Source organism: Chiloscyllium plagiosum, unplaced genomic scaffold, assembly GCF_037043375.1.
Source record: "Chiloscyllium plagiosum isolate Xiang-an unplaced genomic scaffold, Cpla_swu_hap1 HiC_scaffold_26, whole genome shotgun sequence".
NCBI classification, from domain to species: Eukaryota; Metazoa; Chordata; class Chondrichthyes; order Orectolobiformes; family Hemiscylliidae; genus Chiloscyllium; species Chiloscyllium plagiosum.
Window position 1 is genome coordinate 337,692 of NW_028270164.1, and position 16,440 is coordinate 354,131.

At 44.3% G+C, this 16,440-nt stretch overlaps 1 protein-coding gene across 1 annotated transcript in view; it reads left to right on the top strand.

The window, feature by feature from the left end:
* Nucleotides 1–1,860: 1,860 nt before the first annotated feature.
* Nucleotides 1,861–16,440, top strand: part of slc6a17 (solute carrier family 6 member 17) — a 110,498-nt gene continuing 95,918 nt past the window's right edge. Inside the window, exon 1 of the mRNA XM_088000839.1 lies at nt 1,861–2,044. The gene's annotated coding sequence lies outside the window, so the exon portion shown is untranslated. The remainder of the gene's footprint in view (nt 2,045–16,440) is intronic.

Sequence of the window (16,440 nt, forward strand, 5' to 3'; positions counted from 1 at the left end):
TCAGAGTTCAAACGTGTGGCACTGAAAAAGCACAGCAGGTCAGGCAGCATTTGAAAAGCATGAGAGTCAATATTTTGGGCATAAGCTTTTCATCAGGAATGCAATAGGGTTCAGGTTGAGTTATTCCTAATGAAGGGCTTATGCCCAAATTGTCGACTTGCCTGCTCCTCGGATGCTGTCTGACCTGCTGTGCCTTTCCAGCACCACACGTTTCAACCCCATATTAATACTATGACTACAACAGCAGGTAACTCACCTCCTGACTCCCAAAAGCCTATCCCCCATCTACAAGGTACAAGTCAGGAGTGTGATGGAATACTCCCCAATTGCCTGGATGAGTGCAGCTCCAACAACACTCAATAAACTTGACCCCATCCAGGACAAAGCAGCCTCCCATTTGATTGGCATTACATCCAACATCTTCAACATTCATCTGGTTCACCACCACACTCAGTGAAAGCAGGTGTGTACCATCTCCAAAAAACACTGCAGTAACTCACCAAGGTTCACCTGCTGTTGTAGTCATAGTATTAATATGGGGTTGAAAAGTGTGGTGCTGGAAAAGCACAGGTCAGGCAGCATCCGAGGAGAATTTGGGCATAAGCCCTTCATTAGGAATAACCCAACCTGAACCTTATTGCATTCCTGATGAAGAGCTTACGCCCAAAATATTGACTCTCCTGCTCCTCAAATGCTGCCTGACCTGCTGTGCTTTTTTAGTATCACACGTTTGAACTCTGATCTCCATCATCTGCAGTCCTCACTTTCTCAGTATTAATATAGCTGATCAAGTTCATTTTCTGGTCAGTGGTAACCCCAGGATGTTGACAGTGGGAGATTTAGTGATGGTAATACAGTTGAATGGAGAGTGACAAAGATTAGACCCTGCTTTGTTGAGAATCCAGAGATGGAACAACACCTTTCAAATCCCTGAATTCAACCACCTAAGATATTGGGAACACCACCACCTGCAAGTTCCACTCCCAGCCACTCAGCATTCCGACTATCGCTCTTTCACTCTTACTGGGTGAAAATTGTGGAATTCCTTCCCCTATAGCACTATGGATTTATCTACACCACATGGGCTGCAAGAAGGCAGCTCAGTACCACCTTCTCAACTCGGGAAAGACAATAAAAGCTGACCTATCCAGTGATGCACACATCCCCTGAATGAAAAGAAGGCTGAATTTCAAAAGAAAAAAGCATTTCTGAAAATGTTTCACTCATCCCTTATCAATGCATGATGACATGTCGTTGACAGTGATTCCGTTAATCACTCTCACCCTTTTCCCAAGAATGTGCCTCAGACACATGCTGACGTCACTGGCATTGACTCAACCTGCGTCAGGCTCTGGTTTTGGACCACACGCTCTGTCCTTTTCATCTGCATCACCTTCCTACACCGAGCACTGACGCACGGTAATACAGAGTGTGACTGGGGCTCACTTCGTGCCACGTTTGCAGCTCTATCGTCCCAGAGAGAGGAGACAGGACTACTGCCGTCCCACCACGAGAGTCAACCCCATAACTTGCTTCCAACCTCAGTTGCCCCAATTGCAAATCACATTGTCTTCATAACCCTAGTTGCCCCATCACACAGTCCACTCCAGGAGCTCAGTGCCCTCTACTTGACATTCAGGGAATTGTTCCCTACCCAGTTGTCACTCGTCTCCATCTCCTCTTTCTATTTGCCCTCAGTATCCTCTGCTACACAGCTGCCCCCTCTTCAGTTACCCCCCCCCCCCATTGCCCCAATCTTGTCTGTGACTCTCCCTCAGCTCCTCACCAATAGTCTACAAAACCACCTGAGCCCTCTGTATCTGTCTCCAGTTTACCCCCCCCCCCCCCGTGGCTCCCTCCCTCTGACTTGCCCTCAGTGCCCGGAGGCTGTGTTCTGGGCGGGGCGATGTGTTCCTGCGTCAATGCGAGCGGACGCTGCTACTTGGAGTTTGGGATCTTTCTGTGCGAGTCTGTCTCAATCGTGATCGGCTCCTGATTGTGCAGCCGCTCCGAGTTCTCTCTGTGTCTGCGCTGATTCTCGGCGGTAAGTCCTTCGTTATCAGGGGGCGGGCGGTGAGTCTGTTTTACCGACAATTTACAGAGAATCCGCCCCTTTCCCCGGGACCCGCTCGGGGTTTCACATCAACCCCCCCCCCCCCCCCCCATTCCCCAAAACTCAGGGGAGTGCCGGCTTCTGGAAAAACGCTGTCTTTAGATAATTTTTGTGCGGAGATTGAGAAAACAATTCTCGATGCGGTAGTGGGGTGGGAGGAGACTCTGCATTGATTAAATTTCCTCATTGTAATTATTCGGAGAGAATGTGGGTTTGGGATGGGGGGGGGGGGGGTGGTGGATGTTTATTTGGAATTGGGGCAAAAGGAAGGGGCGATGCCTTTGGGCTCCGGAGAGCGGGATCCAAGACCCCCCGACCCTCAATAAGGCTCCAGTTGCTGTAGGATCTCCCTCTGCCTCGCTCCGATTTCACTCCGAATTATTCACACACGGTCTCGCTGTAGGGGGAAAAACAAAACTCATATTGGGTTTCAAAATAGAAAAAAAACAGAATTACAGGAATTCTAGATTATTTTAGCATTTGTCCCTTACCCTCGGGGAGAGTGTCAAGTGAATGGGCCGATTGGCCTGGTGTCCTGGAGATTCCGGTACGGCCAGGACTTATCCCTTTAACACTTGGTTTTACTGGACCGTTTCAACCGCTAATAACAACCGACATTTAACGTGTTCAACTCCTCCCTCATTTTTCCCTCTCCTCATTCTCCTCCCCCATGTGCCCCCTCTCTCTATCTGATCACCCTTACCACATTTTCTATCCTCATTCCCCCTTTGCTCTCCCACCCCACCCCTACTTGCCTCTCCCTGGAACTAGCTCATCAGGTCTGTATTCTCTGGAGTTTTCTGGAATGAGAGAAGATCTGAATGAAGTATATAAAATTCTGGCAGGGCTGGGCTGACTGGAGGTGCTAGAATCAGGGTCATAGTCTCTAGACACTTGGCAGGATGGACCTATGGAATTCTCTACCACTGAAGGCTGTGGAGGCCAAGTCACTGAGTGTGGAGTGAGGGGGAGTGTGGCTTAGGGGTAGACGATCATCCATGATCATGTTGAACTATGGAGCAGACTCAGTGTGTTAAATGGCCTGCTTCTCCTAATTCCTATGTTCCTGTGTGATGCTTCAGTTGCTCAGAGATCCCCCAGGAATATTGTGCCTCCTTCCTTGAGGAAGGATCTAAATGATTTGGTGGTGGTGGTTAGGAAAGTTTGGACAGACTGGGCTTGTTTGCACTAGGGTTTCGATGTGTAAGAGGGGTGATTTGATTGAAATGTATAAGATCCTGAACAATCTTATTAAAATAGATATCAGAAGGACGTTTCCTTTTGTGGGTGTGATCCAGAACTGTTTTAAAATTAGGGATTGCTGATTTAGGGATCAGATCTTTTTTGTCTGAAGGTTGTGAAACTTTGGAACTCTGCCTCATACGATGGTAAAAGTGGGGGGTCATTAAACATTTTTAAGACAAGAGGATAAATTCCTGCTAGGTAGAGCAATCAAAGTTTGTCACGGTAGGTGGGAACGTGGAATTCTAAATAAACAGCCACAACCTTATTGTATAGTGAAGCAAGCTGAATGCTATGTCTATACCTCGTTCATGTGGGCTGCGTAAAACCAGCCAACGCCTGTATTCTTGCTTCACTCGCATTCATGCGGTCAGCTCTTTGTGATTTTGCAAATGAACAGAAACCCAGTCTGTGAATCTCTTCCTAATGGGTAAACTCATGCCTTTCCAGTATCATCCTCATCAATGTCCCTCCACAAGCATTCCAGTGCCTTACAGTGACCAGAACTGAACACAGCAGCTGACGTGTGCTCTCACCAGGGTTCAGTGCAGCTACAACATGACTCCCCTTCTCTCCCTCTGGAAATAAAACTGATTGTTCTGGTCTTGATAACCTGTGGCATAGCTTTCGATGTATTTGTATCTGAGATCCCTCTATTCCTCTCCCAAAGTCACGCTGGCACTTTGTGTGATAGGTGACCTCCAACATTTTCCTACTGAAGTATATAGCTTCATGTTTGTCTGAGTTGGTCCTGCATTTGATAATTATTTCCCATTCTGAATTTTAATCTGTCCTGCTCTAATTTGTTGCAGTTCTCTGTGTTGACTGTCTTCATCATAGAATTTGGTATCAGTCAAAAATTTAGGAATTATATTTTTGACTTCAAAGTCCATGTTATTAGTGCAATTTGTGAACAGCAGTGGAGCCAGCACTGATCCTTGTGGAATATCATCTCCCACTTTGTCACTCTGATTAACTCCTTTTTACACCACTCTCTAATTGTCCTGAAGACAGTGACAAATCCATTCTGCTGCTTGTCCCTGACTCTACATTCACTGACCATAATCAATCATTTATTTTGGGGTATCCTATCAAAGCCCTTTTGAATACCCAGATATTCATTGTATTGCCATTGTTTATCCCCAGTGTTAGTTCCTCAAACAAAAAATTACCCAGGCAAGATTTTCCATTTTCAAATCCATCATTGAATCATATGGGGAGAAAGTGAGGACTGCAGATCCTGAAGATCAGAGTCGAGAGTGAGGTGCTGGAAAAGTACAACAGGTCGGGCGGCATCTGAGGAACAGGAGAATCAACATCAGGCATAAGCCCTTCATCAGGATTTATCATATGGTACAGAATAATCCCTTTGAGTCTGTGCAACCAAAATTATTCTGTTGTCTACACTAGTCCCACTTTCCTACACTAGGCCCATAGCATTGAATGTTATGACATTTCAAGGGCTCATCAAAGTATTTTTTAAAGGTTGTGAGGTTTTCTGCCTCAACTACACACCCAGGTAGGGTATACAAGATCTCGACCACCCTCTGGGTGAAAACATTTCTCATCTACAAAATCTTTCACGTTAAAATTATGTCCCCTTGTTATTGACCCTTTGATTGAGGGGAGCAGCTGCTTTCTATTCATCTTGTCATGTGTCATGTGACCAGAGAGGTGCCACAAGGATTGGTGCTGGGTCCATTGCTTTTCATCATTTATATAAATGATTTGGATATGAATATAGGAGATATGATTAGTAAGTTTGCAGCTGACATCAAAATTGGACATCGAAAAAGTTACCTCAGAGTATCTGGGGATCTTGATCAGATGGGCCAGTGGGCTGAGTGGCTGTTGGAGTTTAATTTGGATAAATGAAAGTTTCTGCATTTTGGAAAGGCAAATCAGGGCAGGACTTATACACTTAATGGTGAGGTCCTGAGGAATATTGCTGAAAAAAAGACCTTGGAAAGAATGACAGGTAGATAGAATAGTGAAGAAGGCATTTGTTAGGCTTCCCTTTATTGGTCAATGCATTGAGAATAGGAGTTGGGAGATAATGTTGTGACTGAACAGGGTATTGGTTAGGCCACTTGTGGAATATTGTGTACAATTCTGGTCTCCCTGCCATAGGAAGGATGTTGTGAAATTTGAAAAGGTTTACAAGGATGTTGCTGGGACTGGCGGGTTTGAACTATAGGAAGAGACTGAACATGCTGGGGCTATTTTTCCTGGAGTCTCAGAGGCTGCTGATGACCTTATAGAAGTTTATAAAATCATGAGGGCATGGATAGGGCAAATAGACTAGATCTTTTCCCTGGAGTGGGGTGGGGGGAGTCTCAAACTAGAGGGCATAGGTTTAAGGTGAGAGGGCAAAGATTTAAAAGGGACCTAAGGGATAATTTTTTCATGCTAAGGGTGGTGCATGTATTGAATGAGCTGCCAGAGGAAGTGGTGGAGGCTGGTACAATTACAACATTTAACGGACATCTGGGTGGTTGTATGAATAGGAAGGGTTTAGAGGGGTTTGGCCCAAATGCTGGCAAATGGGACTGGATTCAAGATATCTGGTCAGCACAGACAAATTGGACTGAGGGGTCTGTTTCTGTCCTGTCCATCTCTGACTCTGTGTCTCTCAAAATCTTTATACATCTTTATCAGGTCCCCCTTCAACCTTATCTGCTCTAAAGAAAACAACTCAAACTTATCCAGCTTTTCCATATCTGAAATGCTCCATCTCAGGCAACACACTGGTGAATCTCCTTTGTGTCCTCCAGTGCAGCCATATCCTGCCAACAGCACAGCGACCAGAACTGCACACAGTACTCTTGCTGTGGTCTAACCAAAGTCCTGAACAGATCAAACACAATCTACCTACTATTATTGTCTATACCAGGACTGATAAAGGCAAGCACCCGGTTATCAACTTGGTTAACTATCTTAACTACCCTATTGACCTGTCTTGCCACCTTCAGAGATTTGTGGTTGAGCACCCCAAGAACCCTCTGTTCCTCTGTCCCTTCTTGCCATTCATTGAGTACTCCATTGTTCCTTTTCCAAAATTCACTACCTCACATTTATTATGATTAAATTCCATCTGCCACTGAACTGTCCTTCTGACCAATCTTTTTATATCCTCCTTTAATCTAATATCTTCTTCGTCACTGTCAACTACCCAGTCAATTGTTGAGTCATCAGCAAACTTGTCATTCCCCCCGCTTGACATCATTTATGAATATCACAAAAAATAAGGGACCCAGCCGTGATGTCTGATACACCACTGCACACCGGGCTCCAGTCATCGCGCATGCGCACACGCACAGCTTTCTGCCACCAAACATTCTGTCCTACCACTGAGCCAGTTTTGGATCCAGTTACCCTGTGTTATGGACTAAGCCAGACCACTCAAAACATTCTTAAACAGGCAGCTCAGACCATAACTTTGCAATTTGTTTCGGTAAGTGTACAGTGAAAATTACCTGGATTGAGTTAGCGAGGTTGACTACTAGATTTTAAAACAGACAAAAATCTATTCATAAATTACACAATGAAACACAAAGAATGGAATAAAGAACCTCTGCAGAACTCAACCTATCCAACAAGACTTAATTATGCTGTTCCAAGTATACACACCAGTCCCAATAAACAAACTCCCTTTAAATAAATGGAATACATGCTTACAGGTTGAAGTTGAAGGACAGAAAGAGAGAGTGAGAGAGAGTTTCCACACAGCTCCCTGTAGAACTTCCAACCAGTTCAAGACTGAACTAAAATTGCGCAGCTCAGAGAGAGAGCGAGAGACGACCACGCCCCTTTCTTTATACAGGTCACTTCTAACGCATGACCACTTTGGCTTGAAGTCTCACCTGTTTATATATAAACAAAAGGCCTCTCAAAATCCTTTTCATCTCTGTACCAAGCCAGACTGATCTGAGCCTGGCCTGGTTTATTGCCCCTCTGAATAAAAATCAAGGACAGAGTATCCTTGAGCCAAGGGACAGCTTTTAGATAAGAAGGACTAGCTTTGTGAGACCTTCCCCCTCCCCCCCCTTAAAAAAAACACATAAATGCTAAAGATGGCTTCATCTTTAACTCTTCAAAACACGGTTCATAGTCTAAACACACATATAAACTATTAAACATGTAAACAGGCCACAGTACACCCTCCACCGAATGCCTTTGTCTCATTCAAGTTATCGATAATACTCGGCAATCACGTTTTCATGACCTGCCACGTGCACAATGTCAACTTGAACAGCTGCAACAACAATCTCCATCTAAACAGTCTGGCATTTTTGTCCTTAAATCTTTCCACAAATGTCAATGGGCTGTGATCAGTGTGTACGATTATCTCAGATGCATTGCTGGTAACATAAACACTGAAATGTTGTAATGCCATCACCAAGCTTAAAGTCTCTTTCTCCACTGTTGAATATTTCTGTTGATGAATGTTCAACTTCCTGGAAAAATACCTGATGGGTCTTTCTATTCCCTCGTCACCCTCCTGCAGGAGCACCACAATGACACCCACATCACTGGCATTGATAGGCACCTTGAAAGGCTTTGTGTTTTCTGGTGTGGCTAATACTGGGGCAGTGGTTAACGCTGATTTTAGGCTGTCAAATGCCTTTGACAGTCTGCTGTCCCAATGCAACGTCTTGCCCTTTTTTAACAATTCAGTGAGTGGAACAGCCACACTGCTAAAGTTCGGCACAAACTTACAGTAAAATCCACTCAATCACAGGAACCGTAGTACTGCTATTTTTGGTGACTGTGTGGGAAATACCCCAATTACTTTCATTTTTCGGATCTCGTAAGGCCATTTGTCCATGTGCAATAACATGGCCAAGGAAGATAATTTGGGCTTTGACAAATTCACTTTTAGCTAGGTTGACTACCAAGCTGATGGGTGAGTCTCGAACCAGGGGACACAGTTTAAAAATAAGGGGTAGGCCATTTAGAACAGAGTTGAGGAGAAACTTCTTCACCCAGAGAGTGGTGGGTGTGTGGAATGCTCTGCCCCAGAAGGCTGTGGAGGCCAAGTCTCTGGATACTTTCAAGAAAGAGTTGGATAGAGCTCTTAAAGATAGTGGAATCAAGGATTATGGGGATAAGACAGGAACAGGATACTGATTGAGGATGATCAGCCATGATCATAATGAATGGTGGTGCTGGAAATGTTCCCTCCATGAGTGACTAAAAATCACCAGGTCATCAATATACACCACACAGTTGGGTAATCTGGCAATGACCTTCTTAGTCAGTCTCTGAAATGTGGCTGGAGCATTTTTCATACCAACTGGCATGACTTTGAACTGATATTGTCCATTTGGTGTTACGAAAGTTGAAATTGCCTTTGCTCTCTCTCTGACAGAGGTACTTGTCAGAAGCCTCTGAGCAAATCCAACCTGGAAATGTGAATTGCTTGTCACGCATTTTCAACACAGTCCTCTAATCGTGGAATTGGATATGCATCAGTCTTTGTAATGGTGTTGACTTTGTGATAGTCCACATATAACTGTTGGGCACTATGTGGCTTTGGCACCATGACTATGGATGAAGTCCAGTCACTGTAACTCACTTTGATTATGCCATCTTGGAGCTTGCGCTCTATCTCATTCTGAACCTGTGCCAACTTTAGAAGGTTATGCCTGTAAGGATGTTGCTTAATCAGAACAGCATCTCCTTGTCTACGCCATGCACAATTAGGTTAGTACTTCCGAGTGTATTTCTGCATATCTCCCCATGTGATATTAATAAGTCTTTCAGGTCATTTCTATTTTCTTGTGGAAGGTAACTGAATAACTTATCCCAATTTTTGACAACTTCCTCATTGTCCAATTTGATTTGAGGAATGTCCAATTCAGAATCTCCTGAACTTGGTTCTTCCTTCTGTGCTGTAATCATTAACACCTTCTCCTCTTGCTTTCCTTCCTTGTCAAAATACTTTTTGAGCATATTCACATGACACACTCTGTGAGATTTCTTCCTGTCTGGAGTCCTTATCAAGTAGTTCACCTCACTCAATTTCCTCTCAATTTGATACAGCCCACTAAACCTTGCCTTTAAAGGCTCATCTGTTACTGGAAGTAACGCAAATACCTGATCCCCAATTGCAAAATTGTGCACTTGTGATCTCTTATCCGCTTCCTGTTTCATTGTATGTTGTAATACCTTTTAAATGCTGTCTAGCCAGCCCTCCAGCTCTATTTAATTGTTCCCTAAAATTTGACACGTATTCCAAATGAGTGGTCTCTGAATTCTGACATATTAATTTCTCCTTAATCAGTTTTAATGGTCCCCTTACTTCATGCCCAAAAATTAATTCAAATGGACTGAATTTGGTCGATTCGTTTGGTGCATCTCTGATCAAAAAAGTACAAACTGAATACCCTTATCCCACGCATCTGGATAATCCTGACTATAAGCCCTCAACATGGTCTTTGGTGTTTGATGCCATCTCTCTGTTCCCTGTGATTCCGGATGGTATGCAGTCAATTTAAATTGCTTTATTCCCAAGTTATCCATAACCTCCTTGAATAGTTTGGATGTGAACTTTGATCCTTGATCTGACTAGATCTCTATTGATAGTCCGTATCTCATAAAAAATTTAAGTAATGCTTCTACAACCCTTTTAGCTGTGATGTTGTGTAACAATCCATTATTGTTAATAAAGACTTATTCTCACTTTTTGTTTGAGGTAGGGGACCCACGTAATCAATCAAGAGTCTTGTGAAAGGTTCTGCAAATGCTGGAATAGGTATTAAAGGTGCAGGTTTTATTACTGCCTGTGGTTTTCCGATTAGCTGACATGTATGACACGTCTGGCAAAATTCAACTATATCTTTGTGTAGTCCAAGCCAGTAAAAATGTATTTGTATTTTAGCCGATGTTTTCCTCACTCCTAAATGGTCTCCACGTTGTAGCTCATGTGCCATGCATGGTGCCTCCTTTCTGTACCCTACAGGCGAAACAATTTGATGAATCTCTTCCTGTTTCTCATCTGCTTGAATGTGTGATGGTCTCCATTTCCTCATTAAGACATCATTTGCTAAGTAATCAAGAACAGTAGTGGGAGACCGTGTATTGAGTCAGAAGAGATAGGAGAGGTCTTGAATGAGTACTTTTATTCAGTATTTACAAACGAGAGGGACCGCATTGTTGAAGAGGAGAGTGTGAAATGGACTGGTAAGCTAGAAGAGATACTTGTTAGGAAGGAAGATGTGTTGGACACTTTGAACAACTTGAGGATAGACAAGTCCCCCGGACCTGACGGGATATATCCTAGGATTATGTGGGAAGCAAGAGAGGAAATTGCAGAACCGTTGGCAATGATCTTTTCGTCTTCACTCTCAACGGGGGTGGTACCAAGGGACTGGAGAGTGGCGAATGTTGTGCCCCTGTTCAAAAAAGGGAATAGGGATAACCCTGGGAATTACAGGCCAGTTAGTCTTACTTCGGTGGTAGGCAAAGTAATGGAAAGGGTACGGAGGGATAGGATTTATGAGTATCTGGAAAGACACTGCTTGATTAGGGACAGTCTTGCCTTACAAGTCTTATTGAATTCTTTGAGGAGGTGACCAAGCATGTGGATGAGGGTAGAGCAGTGGATGTAGTGTACATGGATTTTAGTAAGGCATTTGATAAGGTTCCCCATGGTAGGCTTATGCGGAAAGTCAGGAGGCATGGGATAGAGGGGAATTTGGCCAGTTGGATAGAAAACTGGCTAACTGGTCGAAGTCAGAGAGTGGTGTAGATGGTAAATATTCAGCCTGGAGCCCAGTTACAAGTGGAGTTCCGCAGGGATCAGTTCTGGGTCCTCTGCTGTTTGTAATTTTTATTAATGACTTGGAAGAGGGAGTCGAAGGGTGGGTCAGTAAATTTGCAGACGATACGAAGATTGGTGGAGTTGTGGATAGTGAGGAGGGCTGTTGTCGGCTGCAAAGCGACTTAGATATGATGCAGAGCTGGGCTGAGGTGTGGCAGATGGAGTTCAACCCTGTCAAGTGTGAGGTTGTCCATTCTGGAAGGACAAATAAGAATGCCGGAATACAGGGTTAACAGTAGGGTTCTTAGTAAGGTGGAGGAGCAGAGGGATCTTGGGGTCTATGTTCATAGATCTTTGAAAGTTGCCACTCAGGTGGATAGAGCTTGTAAGAAGGCCTATGGTGTATTAGCATTCATTAGCAGAGGGATTGAATTCAAGAGTCGTGAAGTGATGTTGCAGCTGTACAGGACCTTGTTTAGGCCACATTTGGAGTACTGTGTGCCGTTCTGGTCGCCTCACTTTAGGAAAGATGTGGAAGCTTTGGAAAGGGTGCAGAGGAGATTTACCAGGATGTTGCCTGGAATGGAGAATAAGTCGTACGAGGATAGGTTGAGAGTGCTAGGCCTTTTCTCATTGGAACGGCGAAGGATGAGGGGTGACTTGATAGAGGTTTATAAGATGATCAGAGGAATAGATAGAGTAGACAGTCAGAAACTTTTTCCCCGGGTACAACAGAGTGTTACAAGGGGACATAAATTTAAGGTGAAGGGTGGAAGGTATAGGGGGGATGTCAGGGGTAGGTTCTTTACCCAGAGAGTGGTGGGGGCATGGAATGCGCTGCCTGTGGAGTGGCAGAGTCAGAATCATTGGCGACCTTTAAGCGGCAATTGGATAGGTACATGGATGGGGGTTAAGCTAGGACAAATGTTCGGCACAACATAGTGGGCCGAAGGGCCTGTTCTGTGCTGTATTGTTCTATGTTCTATGTAATAGCACACAGGAATGCATTCACTTTCTTTCTCTGTGTACGCCTTTTGATATAACTGTTTTAACTCCTCATTCTTCTGCTGTAATTCAATCAGTTTAGTAGAGGCAAAGATACTGGCATGTTTACCTATTTGCTCCTTATCTGATCCATATATCTGATCGAAGGAAGTTTCTGACAAAGCTGTGTTAGCTTTCTTTCTGTGCCTTTTGATCTCTCCTGCTTCAACTTGTGCCTCTGTGATCTTGTGGTCATACAATCAAGGAAAATTCCTGGATAAACATTCTCCATGTCTTCAGTTGCTTACGTCTCCACGGGCTTTTCATGAGTAGGCAACACGCCTACAGGTGAATAAGCTATATAATTTGCAAGGACAAATTGTATTCCTGGAGCTGAGAGTTTGTCCCATACTCCTGCCACAAATTCTCCACTCTTCTCTGGACTCTCTCGCCTCACTTTTCATAAATAAACACTTTTTGTCTCACCATGATTTTCTGTTACCAGTAGCATTTCTGGCAATAGTCCCTCAGGAGTGCATAACTGCTCATCCTTCAGCATTACTGACTGAGATGATCCTGTGTCCCTTAATATTGTAACCTCCTTACCTACTATTCCTGACCTATGTGAATAAACTTCACCCTTGCATGTATATTTTTTAGCAGATATGGCACTTCCTCCTTAATCAACCTCTGAACATCTTGTACACTCTGAGGCAGTTGTCTGACTCCCCTTGTGCTTTTTGTTACTAGTCCAGGCGTGTCTGGTTTTCCGACATCTGGCTTTCTCCTAACCTAACAACACTGTGATTTGGTGTGGCCCACTTTATTACAATGAAACATCGGAGCTTTTTAACTTCTTTGCCCCCCTCAAGGGTTTCTTTTTTACCCTGTGGTAAATTATCCTTATGATCTTCACTGAGATTAGATTAGATTAGATTACTTACAGTGTGGAAACAGGCCCTTCGGCCCAACAAGTCCACACCGACCCGCCGAAGCGTATACCACCCAGACCCATACTCCTACATTTACCCCTTCACCTAACACTACGGAATTTAGCATGGCCAATTCACCTAACCTGCACATTTTTGAATTGTGGGAGGAAACCGGAGCACCCGGAGGAAACCCACGCAGACACGGGGAGAATGTGCAAACTCCACACAGAGAGTCGCCTGAGGCGGGAATTGAGCCCGAGTCTCTGGCGCTGTGAGGCAGCAGTGCTAACCACTGTGCCACCGTGCCGCCCACCATTCTACCGATCTACCTTTCCCTTTCCACGTGAAGATTTCTCTTTGCTCCAATTTCTATCCCTCATGGACTGAAATTGATTCTGGAACCAAACTGTGTTTTATGGACCAGCTCATAATCATCAACCACTTCAGCTGCTAACCTTGCTGTTTTAACTCTCTGCTCTTCCACATGAGTTCACACTAGTTCAGGCAGTGAATTTTTGAATTCCTCCAAAATAATTACATCTAAAGGCATCATAGTTTTGCATGATTTTTAAAGCTCTTATCCATCTATTGAAATTACTCTGTTTTATCCTTCAAACTCAATATAGGTTTGACCAGGGTCCCTCCTTCGATTCCTGAAACATTGTCTCTAGGCCTCTGGTACAAGCTCATATACACTTAGACTCATAGAGATGTAAAGCATGGAAACAGACCCTTCGGTCCAACCTATCCATGCTGACCAGATATCCTAACCCAATCTAGTCCCACCTGCCAGCACCTGGCCCATATCCCTCCAAACCCTTCCTATTCATATACCCATCCAAATGCCTCTTAAATGTTGCAAATGTACCAGCCTCCACCACATCCTCTGGCAGCTCATTCCATACACGCACCACCCTCTGTTTGAAACATTGCCCCGTAGGTCTCTTTTATATCTTTCTCCTCTCACTCTAAACCTATGCTCTATAGTTCTGGATACCCCGACCCCAGGGAAAAGACTTTCCTATTTACCCTATCCATGCCCCTCATAATTTTGTAAATCTCTATAAGGTCACCCCTCAGCTTCTGATGCTTCAGGGAAAACAGCTCCAGCCTGTTCAGCCTCTCCCTATAGCTCAAATCCTCCAACCCTGGCAACATCCTTGTAAATCTTTTCTGAACCTTTTCAAGATTCACAACATCTTTCCGATAGGAAGGAGACCAGAATTGCACACAATATTCCAACAGTGGCCTAACTAATGTCCTGTCCAGCTGCAACATGACCTCCCAACTCCTGTACTAAAATACTCTGACCAATAAAGGAAAGCATATCAAACGCCTTCTTCATTATCTTATCTACCTGCGACTCCACTTTCAAGGAGCTATGAACCTGCATTCCAAGGTCACTTTGTTCAGCAACACTCCCTACGACCTTACCATTAAGTGTATAAGTCCTGCTAAGATTTGCTTTCTCAAAATGCAGTATCTCGCATTTATCTGAATTAAACTCCATCTGTCACTTCTCAGCCCATTGGCCCACCTGGTCCAGATCCTGTTGTAATCTGAGGTAACCCGCTTCACTGTCCACTACACCCCCAATTTTGGTGTCATCTGCAAACTTACTAACTGTACCTCTTATGCTTGCATCCAAATCATTTATGTAAATGATAAAAAGTAGAGGACCCAGCACTGATCTTGTGGCAGTCCACTGGTCACAGGCCTCCAGTCTGAAAAACAACCCTCCACCACCACACTCTGTCTTCTACCTTTGAGCCAGTTCTGTATCCAAATGGCTAGTTCTCCCTGTATTCCGTGAGATCTAACCTTGCTAATCAGTCTCCCATTAGATTGAAATTAGATTAGATTACATTACAGTGTGGAAACAGGCCCTTCGGCCCAACAAGTCCACACCGACCCGCCGAAGCGCAACCCACCCATACCCCTATATTTACCCCTTACCTAACACTATGGGCAATTTAACATGGCCAATTCACCTTACCTGCACATCTTTGGACTGTGGGAGGAAACCGGAGCACCCGGGGGAAACCCACGCAGGCACGGGGAGAAAGCAAACTCCACACAGTCAGTCGCCTGAGGCGGGAATTGAACCCGGGTCTCTGGTGCTGTGAGGCAGCAGTGCTAATCACTATGCCACCGTGCCGCCCACCGTGCCGCTCATGGGGAACCTTGTCGAACGTCTTGCTGAAGTCCTTATAGATCACATCTACTGCTCTGCCCTCATCAATCCTCTTTGTTACTTCTTCAAAAAATTCAATGAAGTTTGTGAGATATGATTTCCCACACACAAAGCCATGTTGACTATCCCTAATTAGTCCTTGACTTTCCAAATACATGTACATTCTGTCCCTCAGGATTCCCTCCAACAACTTGCCCACCACCGAGGTCAGGCTCACTGGTCTATGGTTCCCTGGCTTGTCCTTACCACTCTTCTTAAACAGTGGCACCACATTAGCCAACCTCCAGTCTTCCGGCACCTCACCTGTGACTACCGATGATACAAATATCTCAGCAAGAGGCCCAGCAATCACTTCCCTAGCTTCCCACAGAGTTGTAGCATACACATGATCAGGTCCTGGGGGTTTATCCACCCTAACCCGTTTCAAGACATCCAGCACTTCCTCCTCTGTAATCTGGACATTTTGCAAAATGTCACCATCTATTTCCCTACAGTCTATATCTTCCATACCCATTTCCACAGTAAATACTGATGCAAAATACTCATTTAGTATCTCCTCCATTTTCTGCAGCTCCACACAAAGGCCGCCTTGCTGATCTTTTAGGGGCCCTTTTCTCTCCCTAGTTACCCTTTTGTCCTTAATGTAAAAACTCTTTGGATTCTCCTTAATTCTATTTGCCAAAGCTATGTCATGTTCCCTTTTTGCCCTCCTGATTTCCCTCTTAAGTATACTCCTACTGTGTTTGTACTCTTCTATTCACTCGATCTATTCTGTCTATACCTTCTTTTGCTTCCTTCTTTTTCTTAACCAAACCCTGAATTTCTTTAGTCATCCAGCTTTCCCTATACCTACCAGCCTTTCCTTTCACCCTGTCAGGAGTATACTTTCTCTGGATTCTCATTATCTCATTTCTGAAGTCTTCCCATTTTCCAGCCGTCCCTTTTACCTGCAAACATCTGTCCCCAATCAGCTTTCGAAAGTTCTTGCCTAATACCGTCAAAATTGGCCTTCTCCAATTTAGAACTTCAACTTTTAGATCTGATCTATCCATTTCCATCACTATTTTAAATCTGATAGAATTACGGTCGATAGCCCCAAAGTGCTCCCCCACTGACACCTCAGTCACCTGCCCTGCCTTATTTCCCAAGAGTAGGTCAGGTTTTGCACCTTCTCAAGTAGGTACATCCACATACTTAATCAGAAAATTGT